Genomic DNA, 19,173 nt, shown 5'->3' with positions numbered 1-19,173 from the left:
CTTCTTTTGATTTTCCAAGAAGTAAATAGTATAATGCCCCCAAATACAAATTGCTATGCTATCTCTAATGTATACTAAAGCAGAATAGTGCTGAGACTAAATTCAAGACCAACGCACTGTTGTGCTTCAAAGCTAATTAAACAATAATACATCACGATCTTTGAATAGAATACGTGCATTTCTTTAGCACCTTTCAAGACCTCGGGATTGCCCAAACTTTTCAGCCAATGAGGTAGTTTTGAGTTCTAGTCACTGTAGTAATGTAGGGAACATGGCTGCCAATTTGTACACAGCAAGCTCCCACAAACAGCAAAATGATTATGACCATAGCGAAAACAGAAAATGCTGAAATATTCAGCAGGTCAGGCCGCATCTGTGGGAAGAGAAATAGAGCTAACGTTTCAGGCCGAAGACCCTTTGTCAGGATACTGTTCTGACAAAGGGTCTTCAACATGAAATATTGACTCTGTTTCTCTTCTAACAGATGCTGCCTGACCTGCTGGGCATTCCAACGTTTGCTGTTTTTATTTTGGATTTCCAGTATCTGTGGGTTTTTTTTGATTTTCTCGTGTGTGATTACAACCAGTCTGTTTTGCACCTCCAGCATCTGCAGTATTTTGCTTTTATGTCGACCAGTGATGTTGATTGAGGGGCAGATATAGGCCAGGAACAACAAAGACACCATGTTATTTTTCAAAATAATACTATTGCACTTTTCATGTTTGCCCAGGAGAGCATAAATGGTTTAAGTTTAATGACACATCTGAAAGATAGCAAAATCGCATCAGTATCATCAGACTGGCTTATGTGTACAAAGACCTTATTCCCACTTAGTGTCCCATTGAGTCTACAAAAGAGGGAAACCAGGAGAAAAATTTGTGAGACATAAGAGACTGCAGATGCTGGAATCTGGAGCAACACACAAGATGCTGGAGGAACTCAGCAGGTCAGGCAGCATCTGTGAGGGAAATGGACGGTCAACATTTCAGGTTGGTCCAGATGTAGGGTCTTGACCCGAACTAATAACTGTCCACTTCCCTCCACAGATGCTGCCTGACCTGCTGACTTCCTCTACTTTTTATGTGTTGAAAAATTAGGGAAGTGGAAGCTATCCAGAATATTCCCCTCTGAACCCAGGAAGAGCAGGTGCCAGTTGACCTGTTGTACAAGGTCTGCTGACCACTATTGGGAAAATTCTGCTATGTATTTAATCAATCTGAGGCAGCAGCATGCATAAGTGAGAGGAAAGTAGGGGCACACCTCTCCTGCCCCATTATAGTCCAAAGAAATATATAATGAATATGCTTTCAGACATGCCTCCAGTCCCAAATGTTAAGGATATGATCATGTGCAAAAGCAATCAAATTTAAATTCTTGTGAATGTCCTTAGTGTAGAGATCTTTAACACCATAAGAAAAGCAGTACTGGAGTCACAACTCAGCAATATCTTAAGACACTTGACAAAAATGAAATGTTATCTTTCTGTGAGCAGAGGTGATTGGAGCATTGGCATTTCTTTTATCTGTGCACCCTATCACAAGGGAATGTGTCTAAGCAAGGTCTTGGGCTCTGCCTAGCCTACTGACTGCTGAGCAGGAGTAGATTCAGTTATGGACCTACAAAAGACAGCAGAATGTTGGAGGAAGCAAATAATCAATACTGGAGGGCATTAATGCCTACAGAGGTTTTCTGGATGTGGGCATCACTGGCATGGGCGGCATCTGTTGCACATCTTTGGTTGTCTTGTTTTTGTTCATGGCTTGTCCAACCATTTTGTGAGAGTATTAGGAGTAAACCACAACCAGACATTAAAAGAAGCCCGTCTCTAGCCTATTAAGAGGAGACCCAATTAGGGAAGCATTTCCTGATATTCCGGCTGCTATATATTTCCAAGAAACATCACTAAATCAGATCATCTGGTTTTAATCTCATTCATGGGACCTGCTGTAAACTAGGTGCTGTGTTTTCTACATTCACAATTCAAAAACAAGGTCATTGGCTGTAGAGAACTTTGGGATGTCCTGAGAGACTCAGAATGAATGCAAGTTCCTGACATTCACATTTCAAACTTTTCAACCTTTCTGCTTCACCATTTCATTAGCCTTTGACATCTACCTTCCATCCATCAGTCAAAGTATGGGCTGCCCACTCTAATTAATTGAATGAATCCACGCCTGTGTTTCTGTGAAGGGTCTGTGTTCCATCCAAGGGAGTCTTCTCTATCCATAGTACCGGATTTGTGAAACTTAGGATTTTGCTGTCGGATCACAAAGAGGAAGAACTTCGTCATTGGAAACGGTGGCAGAAGATAGGAAAAGGGGAGAGGAAGGAGAAAGCAGCACATTGGTTAAGCTGCAAAGAATTATAAAAATTCATGCAACTAAAGGCCTACAAAATACTTGAGAAATAGGAAATATGTAAGTAGTATGACAAGAACAGCAAATAATCAAATTGCTAAGAAATATACATACCTTTTTCATGGCCTTGACATCCAGCTGGGATTTTGGGTCCAAATGGTGCAAATTTTGGACATTCCACAATAAAGGATAGATGGGGCTCGAGGTTACAGCCCATCTCTGATAAGTGGCACTATGAGTGCAGAAGGCAATGGAAAACAAACTGGCCTAACAAGTAGCTCAAAAATCATATGTGGAAGACCTAATCCAGTTCATGCCCATGGCAGAACACTACCAATGGAAATACTCTTCAATAATAAGTGCCTTGGGATATTTTATTATGTTAAAGGTGCTAAATAAATGCAAGTTGTTATTGTGGTGATTGACCCCCAAAAAGACATCACAATGAAGGAGGATTTTAAATTTGCATTTGAGACAAGTCTTTTTTTAACATATCTATGGAATACACAGATAAGTGAAATCTACTGTACTTCAGGTTAGATCTATTAAAAAAGATACATGAATTGACTCATGTGTGAACACAGCCTCAGGCTACACTTCGTTATTGTCACAGTCAATATATCGGAGTTGAACTACAGAGCAAAGCCTAGTTTTCAACCCAATACTTATGTTGTGGTTAGGAATGGAAACCAGAATGTCTTGTTCATCTTGTGAAACAACAGCATAGCACTGCTCCAGCTGGCGTTAATAGCTATTTATGAGGGGTGGACAGAGGGGAACGAAGGTGGTGTAATTGTGCTCCCAATACTGTTGAAAATTCTGCCTGAAGGATTCTGTGTGTTATATTTTGAGCAAGCCTGTTCACGGCACAGCAGTTCTCCTGGCAAATTACTGTCAACAGCCTGAAGATATTGGATGTGCATGCTGCCTCTTTAGAGCGATTTCTTCAAACTCACAAGGGCAAAAGTGTACAGTTTGTTTCATTTAAAGAAGCAGCAACACAGAACACAGGAATTATTTGCCCATAGCTAGCCTTGAAATCTACCCATTGAGCTCTGTTGATGGTCGAATGGGGGAAAACAAGGCTGATAAAAGGAAGGTCCTTCACTTGTATAGAATACACAACACAAAAGTTTGAGGAGATTTGGTCTGTCACCAAAGACTCTTGCAAATTCCTACAGATGTACAGTGGAGAGCATTCTGACTGGTTGCATCACCACCTGGTACAGAGGCTCCAATGTGCAGGAGCCTAGGGTTGTAGACTCAGCCAGCTCCATCATGGACACAACACTCCTTGCCATCGAGGACGTCTTCAAGAAGCGGTGCCTCAAGAAGGCAGCATCCACCATTAAGGACCCTCACCACCCGGGACATGCCCTCTTCATGTTACTACCATCGGGGAGGAGGTACAGGAGCCTGAAGACCCACACTCAACGATTCAGGGACAGCTTCTTCCCCAAATGGTCCATGAACACTATTCCTCGTTATTCCTTTTTTGCACTAATTATTTACTTTTGTAACTTATAGTAATTTCTATGTCTTTATGTCTTGTACTGTACTGCTGCCACAAAACAACAAATTTCACGACATATGTCAGTGATGATAAACCTGATTCTGAGAAGCAAGTCATTCAGCCCCACCGATCTATGACATTGTTGATGCCCCACTCAGGGCTTTTCTTCATCTAACTCTTTTGGCATAACCAGTTTATCCTTTCTACATGTTTATCTGGGCTTCACAAGTTTATCCATGCTGTTTGTCTCCCTATAGGAGCATGTTCCACATTCTCCCGGCGTGTTGGATAAAGATGTGTCTGACTAATTCCCGATTTGATTTCTTGGTGATTATCTTATTTTGATGGCCTCTGGTGTCTTCAATCAAAGTCTGCACCATCGCTGTACCTCGTAGTGGTCTGAAGTCCAGAAGCACATGAAAATATTGTGTAATGCAGCAGAACTTCTTGTCCAAATCTTTCTTAACTTTAACGATCACCACTCTATCACCTCTTTTGAAGAGAAATGAGAGTTTCATAAAAGGCATAACTTCAGAGAGACACAAGAGACTACAGGTGCTGGAATCTGGAGCAAAAAACGAGCTACTGGAGGAACTCAGCTGGTCAAGAAGCACCTGTGGAGGGAAATGGACAGCCGATGTTTCGGGTGAGGCCCTTCGACTGGACTTCAAATTTCTTGCATCCTCTCCAGTGCCTCCAAATCCTGCTGTTGGAGATCTGTGAGCATTGCCACAAGTGAAGCAGTGCCACATAGGGGACTGGCGTGAGGCTTTGTGGGAGCAATATTTTGAAGTGTTTTAAGCATTTCCAGTCCACAATCCTGGGTCTCTTGCACACAAATCACATGATAGGTCCACTTTTACCAAGAAAAGCACAACTTTACCTCAGCAATATCTTGCCATGGAAGAAACACAAAGCACTAGTTCCCAGACTGAGTTTTTCTTGAGTGGCTGAGGTATGGGCACACCCATCTTGTCCCTCCAACAAGACATCAGGCATCGGGTTGGGGTAATAGTGATTAGATCCCCCAACCCTTTCTCCCTGAAAAACTTAGACAAAGGAGCAACAAACCATCCGGGAACAACCTTCATTACAAGATTACCTAGCAGTCATAAGGAAAGTGCACCAGCATCTTTACTTTCTTAGGAGGTTTAGCTTGTCACCGAACACTCTGACAAACTTCTACAGATATACCGTTGAAAGTATCCTGACTGGTTTTATCATGGACTGGTACAGCAATTCAAATGTGCAGCAACATAAGAAGCTGTAGAGAGTAGTGGACTCTGCTCAATACATCACAGGCATATCCCTCCCAGTATTGGTAGTATCTATGGGAGACACTTCCTCAAGAAGGCAACATCCATCATCTGAGACCCCCACCATCCAGGCCATGCCAGCATTTCACAGCTACCCTTGGGCAGGAGGTACAGAAGCCTAAAGTCCCACACCACCAGGTTCAAGAATAGTTACTTTCTTTCAACCATTCAGTTCTTGAACCATCCAGCAAAACCCTAATCACTGCAGTTTAGCAGCAGCATGACCACTTTGATCACTTTGCACTAAAATGGACTTTGATTTTTTTGTTCTAATTGTGTTTTTTCTTGTAAAAATTGTGTATAATTTATGTTTAATTTATGTTTTTCTTGCGAAAGCTGCTTATCTGATGCTCTGTGCCTGTGATGCTGCTGCAAGTAAGTTTTTCATTGCACCTGTGCACACATGGACTTGTGCATATGACAATAAACTCAACTTTGACTTTAAGCAGTGCAAGTAGGTTCAGACTCTCTAGCAACACTAGAGCAGCCTTTACCTGCTCTTGCAGTCAAGATTTGCACTATTGGTATCCTTCATAGTGCTCTGAAACTGGATATTCAGAGAAACATGAAAATATTGTACAATGTGATAAGATTTCTAATCCTTTGCAACTGCACCATGTAAATCTTTTTTAATCTTAAACATCACGTCTCAACCTCTTCTTTTCAAGAAAAGTATAACTACATTTCCTGTACCCTCTCCAGTACCTCTGTATGCTGCTCTTGGAGGTCCCTGGTGCCTGTGACTTTGACAATCTCTGTTCATAACTAAAATTCTCCAGCTCTGGCAACTTTCAAAATGTCCTCTGCATCCTCTCTTTTGCTATAAGACCCTTCATATAATTTGATCAGAACTGTATGCATTACTCTGCCTGTGGTCTAACACATGTTTTTAATACTTCAAGCGTTATATCCTTGCTCTTATATCCTATGCCTCATTATTATGTGGCGTGTTATTGAAAATCGAGTCAAAAGATATTCACTTCATTGCTTGCATCCAGTCACTCCAGAAAAAGAATCCAATGATTTTATTGCAGCAAGACTTAGCTATTTAGTTAGATCTTCCATAACATCAGGATGTCCTGAGAGCTTTATATCCCTGCACAATTTTTTAAAAAGTGCAGTTACTGTTGTAATCAATTTGCAAACACAGCAAAGTGATTATAACTAAATAGTAATGTTTTAGTGATATTAGTTGAGGAATAAATAGTGATCAGGATCCATATCATGTCCCTCAGACTAATTATTGTCTAGCTCACAGGATACTTTTGAGGAACTTGCCCAATCTTCACTCCATGGATTTCAACAGGACAGAAAATGGAAAAACTCAGGAATAGTCATCTGCTCCAACAGATTAGTGCACAGATGGTGCATATGAAAATTACTCCCAACCAGCCCAATGTTGGTGTTAAACTAACCACCAAACATGGGAACTGAGCTTCACTGTGCAGCCATGAGGAGACAGATGAAGTATCAGCGAGGAATCAATGTCAATGGATCTGTCTCCCAGAAAGAGTTGATTATTTTGGGAGAACAAGTGAGAAAACTGGAGATGGTATGAGATGTAACTATATATTGCTGCTACTGGGAACTATAAGTCACATCACAACCCATAATCCTTCTGACTTCACAGAAGTGCAAATATTTCCTTTTATATAAGATGTCATCCATTGTCAGTTAAGAGTCAGCTCCCTTTAAAGTAAGTTACACATTTATACCCACATACAATGTAGTGGGAATTCAAATTCATAAAAGCTTCTGAACAGTTTTATCGACGAAAGGAGACAATATTTCACAAACAATCAGGACTTTCTTTGGGTAGAGTCAGAAGGCTGTCATCTCCAATACACTTTGGTTTAAACTGGGGATGAATATGCCACAACAGGATGTGAAATGATTAGATTGCAAAAACATTCATACAAGTTTTCTTCACATTGCCCTCAGTGCACTTTTCTGTCCTCCTTATGCCCACCCTCATTCCCACCATATTGCTCCACCGAGTTCACTTTTGTCAAGGAGATATATAGTAAAGGCCCATGTTTATATACATTCACTGGTTAATGTAAGGAGGAAACAGTGTTAATGGACAGATTAGCCTCTTTCCCTCTAAAGGCTTCTACTCTCCTCTTACTGAAGTCACCAAATCCTCCTAGTGATCTGATTCCACAGATGCTGAGCTATAGTTTAACTTAACCTGGTAGTCCACATTGTCTATGCTTATGCCTAACAGGCTAATGTGCTGGAGCATGTCAGGGTTAATGAAACAGGCAGTGTTGGAGCTTCTGAAAAACATTAGGATAGATAAGTCCCCGGGGTCAGACGGGATATACCCCACGTTACTACAGGAAGCGAGGGAAGAGATTGCTGAGGCATTGACGATGATATTTGCATCCTCCCTGGCCACAGGAGTGGTACCAGAGGATTGGTGGATGGCAAATGTTGTTCCATTGTTCAAGAAAGTTAATAGGGATAATCTTTGGAATTATAGACCAGTGTGTCTTACAGCAGTGGTGAGCAAACAATTAGAGAGGATTCTTAGGAACAGGATTTATGAGTATTTGGAGAAGCATAGTCTCAGCATGGCTTTGTGAGGGCCAGGTCATGCTTCACAAGCCTAATTGAGTTTTTCAAGGAGGTGACAAAACAAATTGATGAAGGTAGAGCAGTGGATGTGGTGCATATGGACGTAAGTAAGGCGTTTGACAAGGTTCCCCATGGTAGGGTCATCCAGAAAGTAATGAAGCATGGGATCCATGGACACTTGGCTGTGTGGATTCAGAATTGGCTTGCCCACAGAAGGCAGAGGGTGGTAGTAGATGGAGAGTATTCTGCCTGGAGGTTGGTGACTAGTGGTGTTCCGCTGGGATCTGTTCTGGGACCCATGCTCTTTGTGATTTTTATAAATGACTTGGATGAGGAAGTGGAGGGAGGGGTTGGTAAGTATGCAGATGACATGAAGGTTGGAGGTGTTGTGGATAGTGTAGAAGGTTGTTGTAGATTACGACAGGATAGAGACAGGATGCAGAGTTGGGCAGAGAAATGGCAGATGGAGTTCAATCCGGACAAGTGTGAAGTGATACACTTTGGAAGATCGAACTTGAAGGCAGAGTACAAGGTTAATGGCAGGATTCTGAGCAGTGTGGAGGAACAGAGGGATCTTGGGGTCCAAGTTCTTAGATCCCTAAAAGTTGCCGCCCAAGTTAAGAAGGTGTATGGTGTGGGGGATTGCGTTCAAGAGCCACAAGGTAATGTTGCAGCTCTATAGAACTCTAGTTAGACCACACTTAGAGAATTGTGTTCAGTTTTGGTCACCTCATTATAGGAAGGATGTGGAAGTTTTAGAGACAGTGCAGAGGAGATTTACAAGGATGCTGCCTGGATTAGAGAACATGTCTTATAAGGAAAGGTTGAGCAAGCTAGGGCTTTTCTCTTTGGAGTGATGCAGGATGAGAGGCAACTTGAAAGAGGTGTATAAGATTATGAGAGGCATAGACAGAGTGGACAGCCAGCACATATTCCCCAGGGTGGCAATGGCCAATACCAGAGGACATCAGTTTGTCAGAGGAGGAAGGTTTAGGGGCGATGTCAGAGATAGGTTTTTTACACAGGGAGTGGTGGGTGTCTGGAACACACTGTCAGGGGTAGTGGTAGAGGGTGATACAATAGGGACATTTAAAAGATTCTTAGATAGGCACGTAGATGTAAGAAAAATGGAGAGTTATGGCCTGTGTAGGAAGGAAGGGTTAGATTTGTCATAGAGTAGGTTTATATAGGTCGGCACAACATCATGGGTTCTATGTTCTATGTTCTATTTCATACACATATCACCTGAGGCCCGTAATCTGTTCAGGACCTAGAATTTATGGAGTCATAGAGTTGTACAGCATGGAACAAGTCCTTCGACCCAACTCATCCATGCCAACCAAGTTGCCTTCCTGAGTTAGTCCCATTTGCCTGCATTTGGCCCATATCCCTCTAAACCTTTCCTATCTATGAACCTGTCCAGATGTCTTATAAACATTGTCATTGTACCCGCCTCTCCCACTTCGTCTGACAGCTCATTCCATATACCCACCACCCTCTGTGTGAAAAACTTGCCCTTCAGGTCCTCTTTAAATCTTACCCCTCTCATCTTAAACCTATGCCCTCTACTTTTAGACTCCCCTACCCTGGGAGAAAAGACTGTGACCTTATCTATATTGCTCATGATTTTATAAACCTCTATAAGGTCACCCCTCAGCCTCCTTTGCTCCAGGGAAAATAGCCCTAGCCTGTCCAGTCACACCTTATAACTCAAGCCCTGAGGACAACACTTGAGAAAAAACATGGTGCATGAAACAGCTTGAGTGAAATTTCCTAGGTTACATTCTGCAAGAATTGGTGACCTAAATCAGTCCAGCTCTTCCATTGAGGTTGAAACTACTACATATTATTGGTTGTAGAAATGACAGATATGATTTATTTGGCTGTCAAAGATATCTTTTACTCTTTTATAGAATTAAGTCAAGCCTGTTTTTGATCATACAATGTGGGAAGTGGTTTTGGAGTAAAAGCAGACAAGTGCACTGTCTCATCAAATTGCAACTAAGACAAATGATTGAATGACAAGTCTGAAAGGTGGTTCTGCAGATGTACTGCGTTCAGCCTTCTCAACCCTAAACTATGGAATTCCTTGCTCAAAACTCTGTATCTCTCCACATATGTCTTCGTCTTTCAGGTACTAATTAAAATCTACCTCTTTCACCAGGTATTTTGACACCTCTCTTAATGGTTCTCATTCTGTTCCTTTGAAATGAAAATTTACCACATTAAAGGCACTTTATAAACACGTTGAGTATTTTCATCCATTCTCCTAATCCCTGCAGCAGATACAGCCAAATTTATGGGCCACTTATTGAAGACCAAGATGACTCACAGACCAAATGCATTGATTAAACCACTGTCCTATTTCACTACATATACAGTACCTCAAAGTGTTGGATTATCCATCAGAGAGTCAACTCCCAAAACAGTCTTTTCTGAGCCTCTGGGTCTACAAAACTCAGACAGGACAACTCAGCAGATGAGAATTTGGTGCAAATGTGAGTGTGCTCCCTAACTGTCAGAGTTTGTGGCTATCACAAACTAAGAGGATATATTCTGGATTCTCCTATGCTCCTGGACTGAGTTATTGAGAGAGGTTGAGCACGTTGGGATTTTTTCCATTGGAATGCAGAAGAGAGGTGATTTTATAGAGGTGTATAAAATTATGAGGGACATAGATAGGGTGAATGCACACAGTCTATTTTCCACAGTTGGGGAATCAAGAACTAGAGGGCATAGGCTTAAGGTTAGAGGAGAAAGATTTAATAGGAACCCGAGAGGGAATCTTTTCACCCAGAGGGTGGTCAGTATATGGAATGAGCTGCCAGAGGAAGTGGTTGAGGCCAGTATATTAACATTTAAAAGACATTTGGACAGGTACATGGATAGGAAAGATTTAGAGGGATATGGGCCAAACGCAGGCAAATGGGACTAGCTTAGGTGAGTATCTTGGTCAGCATGGACCAGTTGGGCCGAAGGGCCTGTTTCCATGCTCTGTGACTTTGTCCTTTCCAAGTGGCTGTGGCTCCACATGACTTCTAACTGTGACTCAACTTGTAGCATCCCCATTTGCCATTTGCCTGCATTTGGCCCATATCCCTCTAAATCTTTCCTATCCATGTACCTGTCCAAATGTCTTTTAAATGTTAATATACCTGCCTCAACCACTTCCTCTGGCTGCTCTTTCCATATACTGACCACCCTCTGGCATCCTCATCTATCAAACGGAAGATTATGGATACAAATCTCACCCACTAGACTTGAAAGGACAGGCTGACTTCAATGTAATACTGAGGGACTGACAACACCGCCAATAGTGCAACAATCTGATTAAACCAAGGTACAAATTCCCTTCTCTGATGGATATTTGTGGTCCATTGGCACTATTTCAACAGTGATTAGCAGTGATGTCCTGCCCAGTCTTCATCCTTCAGTCAAAATCAGCATTCAACACCAGAGAGCATGCATTTAAGGTGAGAGAGGTAAGTTCAAAGGAGATGTGCAGGGCAAGTTTTTTTACGCTGACATTGTTCAGTGTCTGGAACATGCTGCCAGGTGTGGTAGTTGAGGCAAATATGATAGAGGCGTTTAAGGGGCCCTTAGATAGGCACATGAATGTTCAGAGAATGGAGGGATATGAACCTTGTGTAGGCAAAAGGGATTAGTTTAGTTAGGTGTTTAATTACGTTTCATTGGTTTGGCACAACATTGTGGGCTGAAGGGCCTGCTCCTTTGCTGTACTGTTCTGTGTTCTATGTTCTATGTAGTATTAAAATAGGGATTATTCATTCATCATCATTCTGCTTTATGTAGGAATTTGTCTTCACATTCCTAAAGAGTGGTTGCACTTCAAAATTATTTAACTGGCCATAAAGCTCTTGGAGACGTAGTGAAAGGGAAGTGAAAAGCACTGACAATGCCCATTATCCTTGGAGACATAAGAGATTCCAGTCTTGATGCAGAGTCTGGCCCCAAAACATTGACTATCCCTTTGCCTCCACAGATGCTGCTTGACCAGCTGAGTTCCTGCAGCAGTTTACTTTTTGCCCAATATCTTTGCTTTATCTTGGCTTTTTAACTCCTGTCTACTTTAAGCCTCCAACCTTTCTCCAAACTTTCTCTGCAGATCAACATGTACTTTGTTGATCTGTTGAGTTTCTTTTGCTTAACTAAAACTGAGGAGCCTTTAGTATACAGTAGAGTGATGGATGATCATCTTAGCCAAATTACCAAAGAGAAGGACAGAGCAGAGACCCGGGTGAGGTTTGCACAGGTGAGGAAAAAAATTTCTGAAGCTTCGTTAAATGAGTTCACAGATTTCTGAGCACACACTTGCCACTAACAAATGATATGTATAGACATACCTTTCACAGATGTGCCATTGTGAACTTGCTCCCCAAAGCCATTGTTTGAGGTGACCACAACAAGCCCTGCTGAAAAAAAAAAAGGTTAAAGTAAATCAGCAAGCTAAACCACAATCAATAACCTCCCATCTTAGCAAGCTATCAAATCTGTGAAAAACTTTAACATCAAAATCTATTTAATTTCAATGAAACAATTAAAAAGGGAAAAAAAATTTAAAACTGTATCACTTAAGAACACTTTAAAATAATTAAAAACATCAAATGCACTTGGTTCAAAGGAAGCTAAATTACCTTATATTCTTGTAGTCACTTCTCTTCTTTCAAGTTAATGCACTTGTTGTTCTTGCTCCAAGTATAACCTGACACAGGTACAGCCAGTAGAAGCCCCAGCATAAATTCTAAAGAATTTCTGCAAGCTTGTGCTCCTTTATGGACATCCATAAAGGGTCCATTTATGGAGCATCGTTGTGAAATCATCAGTAAAGGATGACCAGAAAGTTTGGAAATACCACATTCAGGCAACAATCACATAATCAATGGTCTTACACAAAGAATTCCTGCCTATTTCGTGTCGAACTACAACAACCAGCCCAATGTATCCTTTGCTGTTTTAATTCTTGTTTCAATAACATTTCCACATTTCAAAGTTTTATTTTCTCCTATTCCCACCTTGAATTATGCAACATATGAGAGGAGGAATCCTATACCCACTGTTCCTTGCTAAGAAATTCCAATGCTTTGGCTAGCAAGACTGCTCCAGTGTATGTGAATGTTAAAATGAAAATCAGCAAAAACATGAGTAGATTTTTGATTGGCAATGACTGATCACTGGGAAATGATGGTGATAACTGATCAATGAAACTGGCTGAGGTCCATTATTCAGCTATCTATGAACCTAACGCCCTGTCTATCCAATTTTTTACCTGGTATTTTTCTGTTGATAGAAGCAATGATCATTTTTAACGGCTTAAAATGGACTCCTTTTAAATACTTAAGTAATTCCTCATGTTTAACCTTGGATCACAGAGACTCAAGACTGACCCATTCAATATGATCATGGCTGATCTGCCCCAGGCATCAACACCCCGATGTTTCAAACATTTTAAATGCCTCCGATGATCTAGTCACCGCAAGTCTCTGGGGCAGAGAATTTCAGAGACTTACTGCCCTCTGCAAGAAGTTCCTATTCCCCTCTATTTTAAATTACTAAATGACTGCCACTGCCCCCTCCCAATGTAGCTATGTTCCCTCATTCAAGATTCTCCCACTGGTTGAAATTATTTCAAAATCCACCCAGTCATGCCCCCTTAGTTTGTTAAATGCTTCAGCCAGATCACCTGTCATTCTTTTAAACTCCAAAGAACATAGCTCCAAGTTCTTTAGCCATTCGTCTCATCCCAGGAATTAGTTGAGTGAATCTCTTCTGGACTGCCTCCAATGCTTATATATCTTTTACATAAGGGACCAAAACTGTGCACAGTACTCCAGCTGTGGCCTCACCAACACCCTGTATAATTTTAACAATACTTCTCAATTTCTAAACTCCAACTCCCTTTCGAAAAAGGCCAATATGCCATTTGCCCTCCTGGCTACTTGCTGCCTCTGCCTGCTAGCTCACAAAGATTTATATACAAGAGCTCCTACATCTCTCTGTATTCCACTCATTTGCAATTACTCTCCATTTAGATAATTGTCTGCCTACTGATTCCTCTTACTGGGGCATGACCTCGCAATTTCCCCACATTTGACTCCGTTTGCCCAGTTTTCACTCACTTACTCAACCTATCTATACCCTGCTGCAGAAGCCAAATATTCTGACAGCAACATGCCTTCCCACCTATTTTCATCTCTTCAGCAAACTTGGATACCTTACACTCTGCCTGGTAACTTATCTGCCTCTGGTCCCATCAGTTTTCCAATACTTTGTCCCAACTGATAGGGATTGTGATAAATTCTGTGTTATTTGAATCTAGCCCATGTGTTATCTTTGGGACATTTGCAGTGCCCTTCACCATAAAGACTGGTGCAACTTATTGGTTTAACTTAAGTCACTTCCTTGTTTCCTGTTATTAATTCTTCTGTCTCACTCTCTATGGGTTCCACACTTACCTTAACTATCCTTTTTTAATATCTGTAGAAATTATTGGTTTGTTTTGATGATAGTTGAAAATTTTCTCTCATAAACACATTTCTCCCTCTTTCTTAGCTTTCTAATCTCTCACTGCTGGTTTCTGAAAAATTCCCAGTCCTCTTGTCCAGCACTAGCCTAAAACGATGGTGGAGAGAAATCTTCAATGCATTTGAAAAGCATTTGGGTGAACACTTGATGTGTTGCAACCAATAACAGACCAAAATCTGCAAAGTGGGATTTGGAGGATTCCGCTATATTAGTGTGCATCAAGCAATGGGCTGAATGATTCTATTACTTGTTTGGGCCTTTATTCTTACTCAAGCACTCTGACATGTTAGAGTTAACAGTTACATAGAATTTTATAGAACAGTTACAGGTTTAACAATCCAACAGAGAAATGCTGCATGTAGCCACTTCCAGTCCTACTTCATCTGATTTTATCGATTTCTTCTAATCCTTCTCTCAGGTGTTTCTATTGCTCTTCAACTTTAGCTATATTCACCTCTAATACGTGACATGATAGTATCTTTGATGCTCACAAGCTTGACATTTTTAGAATGGACCCCCCCCCCAAATCCTGAGAATTAACAGCCAAACACATAAGACAAGTGCTTTGCCAGTTCTGCAGTAAATTAATCACTTCCTTATCCTCATTCTTTCCTCACACTACAGATTGATAAATATTGCTGATGTATCATGAGTAAAAACTGAAAATAATAGTCTGCAATTGTTTTGTAATTTGCTTTTTCCATTATTATAGTTCCACATGTTACTGCTCTGATCTGCAATACATCTTGCCACAACATTCAGTAATTAATTTGCACCATTGGGTGCCAATGAGTCACTTGCCACAACAGCAGTAGCATCCCCCTTCAGAGGCTTGTGGCTAACTGGGGATCCGGATGAGGCTAATTGTACTTTTGACTAATAAATTATAAATGAATAATGGATATCTACATAATTCTGATGGTCATGTCCACACAATGTATGTGAAATCTAATTCTATTGTGCATTTGTTGGTAAAATGTTAAGATAAAAAAGTGTGCAAGTATTTTTTGATCATTCTGTTCTTTCTTGGTTATTTATTTTTGAATATCCACCAGACTAGTGCTTAGAATGGGTGAACATTCTAGATTTCAGCATCATCTAAACATCAGAATATGTCATTGAGGTCAGCTCAATTCAATCCAGTACATTTATTTGTTAAGCCCAGGTATTAACAAATAGTTCCAACCAGGCAATGGGGAGAGTGGAGATGAGTCTGTTGAGCGAATCTAAAGTGACAGCAGGAACAGATCCGATGATTTCCACATTCCACACAAGACCAGAATTCCAAACTCCAATAAAGAAAAATACTGAAAAGTTTTGCATTGAATATTGGTGAATGTTTATTAACTAAATATATTCATATAAAGAGCATCTATCTGTATTGCACTTAAGGCATTATCTACTAAATGAAGGTGTGTAGCTGAAATAACTATAAATGCAATACCATATGTGGGGAACAACCTATCTACACTGGGCTCATAAATGAAGAATGGAGGTAGTGGAGTTAGCACCCTCAAGGGGGAAGAAAAGGCAATTAACTGTGAACTACAGAGTGACATTGTCACAAATGAATCAAAACACTAAGTTCCACACACAGGTTTTAAGATTTAATGTTCATCAGCAACAAACATGAAAAATACAATCATAAATCTATTTACAAATAAATAATTTAACTTATTTTGCATGTTATGCTTCAAGACTTTAAAATATCTAAATTGTCTTGCACAAAATGATAACAAATAAACAAAATTTATATATCTATGTGTATATATTTTACTTTTAAATTAAAACTATTCTTTTAACTGAAAAGTTTTACTCAATTTTCGGGAGGTAGCCTTGTTACTATTTTTGTTGAAAATATAAGAGTTGCAAAGAATTATGATCAATTTTAACATTATTTTATTTGTTTCCGTTTCTTTGTGGCTTAGTATTAAATAAGTACACACAACCACTGAGTTAGAATGCATGCTATTATTTATTTGATGAGCAAAGGCTGAATAAATAGCCACAATCACCATAACTTGGTGACATGTACTTTGAACTAGAATCAGCAAGAACAATAAATATAGTACCTGTATTATGTATGTACATGGTTATTCTTGGCAACTCCTCAGAGAATGTTCACTGCACACTGCAATCATCTCTGAATGTTTGAATAAAAATGAACATCCTTTTGAAAAAAAGCAGAACTAAATAAAAGGGCATTAAACTTCATTATAATTCTTTGCAACTCTACTTAAGTGATGTAAGGGAGAAACCCTCCTTTCAAGGTATCCAGCTGATATTTGAAATACTTGGAAATATTTGGAGGCATGCAAGGAATGCATGGCTAGGTGTGCTCTTTCCTTGGAGATAGATCATTAATTGCTTGTTATAGTCAGGCTACAGTTTAGGTTGCAACACATTTCATCAGACTAAAAATGTGGCTGAGAATGGAGGGGTTGTAAACCTGACTTTCTGTTCTCATAGAATTGGGCCACACTTTCAATGGAGCAAGAGTTTCTCCCTCCACCAGGGAAATGCTCCTCAATCCCAGCAAATCTTTTCAACCTTAGGTATGCTAACACATTTGATAGGCTCCATTGGCTCCACCAGAGTTTGGACAGAAAAGCTTTTCTCAGATAGACCCTTAGGGCCATGAGCAAAACAGTGACCTTCTATGTTTGGACTACAATTGATTGCACAGACATTAGTTTAAAACTTTTAAATAAAATCTTGCAACACTAAAGCGGTTCAGGATGCCAGAAATTAAGTTATTTTTGATGCTCAAAAACATCAAAAAATATATTGGTAATTATTTTGTTTCTTGTTATTCAAATATGCCCACGTGTGGGGGCGGGGGGGGGGGGGGGGGTGGTGGGACGGAGGGCACTGAAGGCCCAGCAGAAAATTAAGTGGAAGTAGGGGAGATCTCCACTAGACTTTTCTGCCATCATCTAAACTTTGCCTTTTAGTTGGAAATGGAGGATAGCAGATCTCAGTTGTGTCCTTAGCTTTGTGTATAGAGTGAAAGATGCTGATTAACAAAGAAAATTAATTTTCTGGGCAAATACAGTAAATGCCAACTGCTTTGATATAGATCAGTTAATTCCTCCAAAACTGACACTTACCACTTTGCCTTTACTTTTCAGCCATCAGTGGACAACAGTGACTACTTGCCAACAAACCCATAAGTGAGTTCTCAGTAAGTGACTGCATTAAATTTTAACGTTATTGTATATAAGAGGAGTGATAAATTAATTACAATGGCTGTGAAACTGTGTTGCTCAGCTCTAAAGGCTTTTTAATAATGTTATTTTTATGTCTGACGCTGACGGTTGAACAATCCCAGCTGTCACCAGTGAGAGCAGCAGGAAGAAGAGGCTCCTTCCCACGATTCTTCATGGGCACAAGAATTAGTAGCTCGCAAATTTTGAAAAAGAGAAAATGGTAAAGAATTATGCAGATCTACATTGCTTTGTCTTTCAGTATTGTTTTTTTGCTCACAATGTTGCATTGGGCAAGACTCCAACCTCTGCTATACTGTAGAGGGGAGGAGAGGAAGAGAATCAAAGTGTTCTAACAGTTCATTCACCACAGGCAGCTTAGAAATAACGTTTTTCTCAGGTCCCCTTGCTAGTGAATAGTGTGGGGTGATGCACTGACAGAAGTTCAGGAGCAGATTAGATGCACTGCCTCTCTCAAGAAATTGCTGAGTGATCTTGAAGGTACCCAAACAGAAGTGAAAAATTGATAATATATAAAATTTGCCATGGACATCACATTTTTGTACACAATCACATTAGCTGCAGATCACTAAGGTGCTTTGAGGAGAATTCACTGTGACCTATGTGCCAAGGACTATGCCACGTAAGATCTAACAGTAATCAGCAGGTCTTCAAAAATATGAATTAATGTCAGGAATTAGCCTTCTGAAGTAGCGTTCTGTGCATTTATCTGTGAAACCTTTAATTTCCCTTTAAGCCATATGCCAAATTTGCAGGACCAGAGTTCTAATGGGCACTATTTTTAGTGCAATACTTTGCATGAAAATATTATCCAATGCACTAAAGACAGTCCCTGCAGAATTACAATCATTACCAAATTTTTACTCATCCCTACAATGCACTATGCCATGTTTATTCTATCTACTTTTTCACAATCAACCAGGAATCACTTTTTAAGAAATGGAGAAGAAAAAATGGTGTGGGTACATTCAAAATCTAGGACACTGGAATCAATTTCAGCATAAGGGAAGCTGATTTTTCAAGCAATCCAGACCAACCCAATTTTATTTTCAATTGTTCTCAGCAGCAGCAGCAGCAGCTTTAAAGCAAAACAATTAACGGTTCTAAGAAAATCCGAAGGGTTGTAACTGGTAAATGGGCAGGAGCCAAAAACAGACAGTATTCTATCAATCATCAGATATTCACTTCACCCAAAATTCATTCTGTTGACTTAAAGAGAAATGCATATAACTGTATCATAGAATGGGTTGCAGATGGAATAGTGACTGTTTTGCATCTATACTCATGTCCAAGTTCATTCTACATGGTTTACAACATCATTCGGCAACTACAGCACTTTTCCTGATGTGCCAAGTTCCATATGTCATTGCAACATTTAGCCCTGTTCCACTTTATTCACATCTGAAATGTTGCACAATGCTTTATTTAATGTAACCTTGTATTATATTTATCACTCTTGCTTCACTACAAAGATTGAAAAATCAGATACTGAGTGGCGTATTCTCCAACTAATTTAATTGATTGTAAAATCAAAAGCAGTATGAAGCTCTATCCAATGCATGTATCTTCTGTTAACCTATCTTTCAATATCAGGATTCTTGTAATATTCTTGTAACAGTACTTATTGTAGAATATTA

Source organism: Pristis pectinata, chromosome 33 (assembly GCF_009764475.1).
Source record: "Pristis pectinata isolate sPriPec2 chromosome 33, sPriPec2.1.pri, whole genome shotgun sequence".
NCBI lineage: Eukaryota > Metazoa > Chordata > Chondrichthyes > Rhinopristiformes > Pristidae > Pristis > Pristis pectinata.
Note: the sequence above shows the minus strand (reverse complement) of the source record.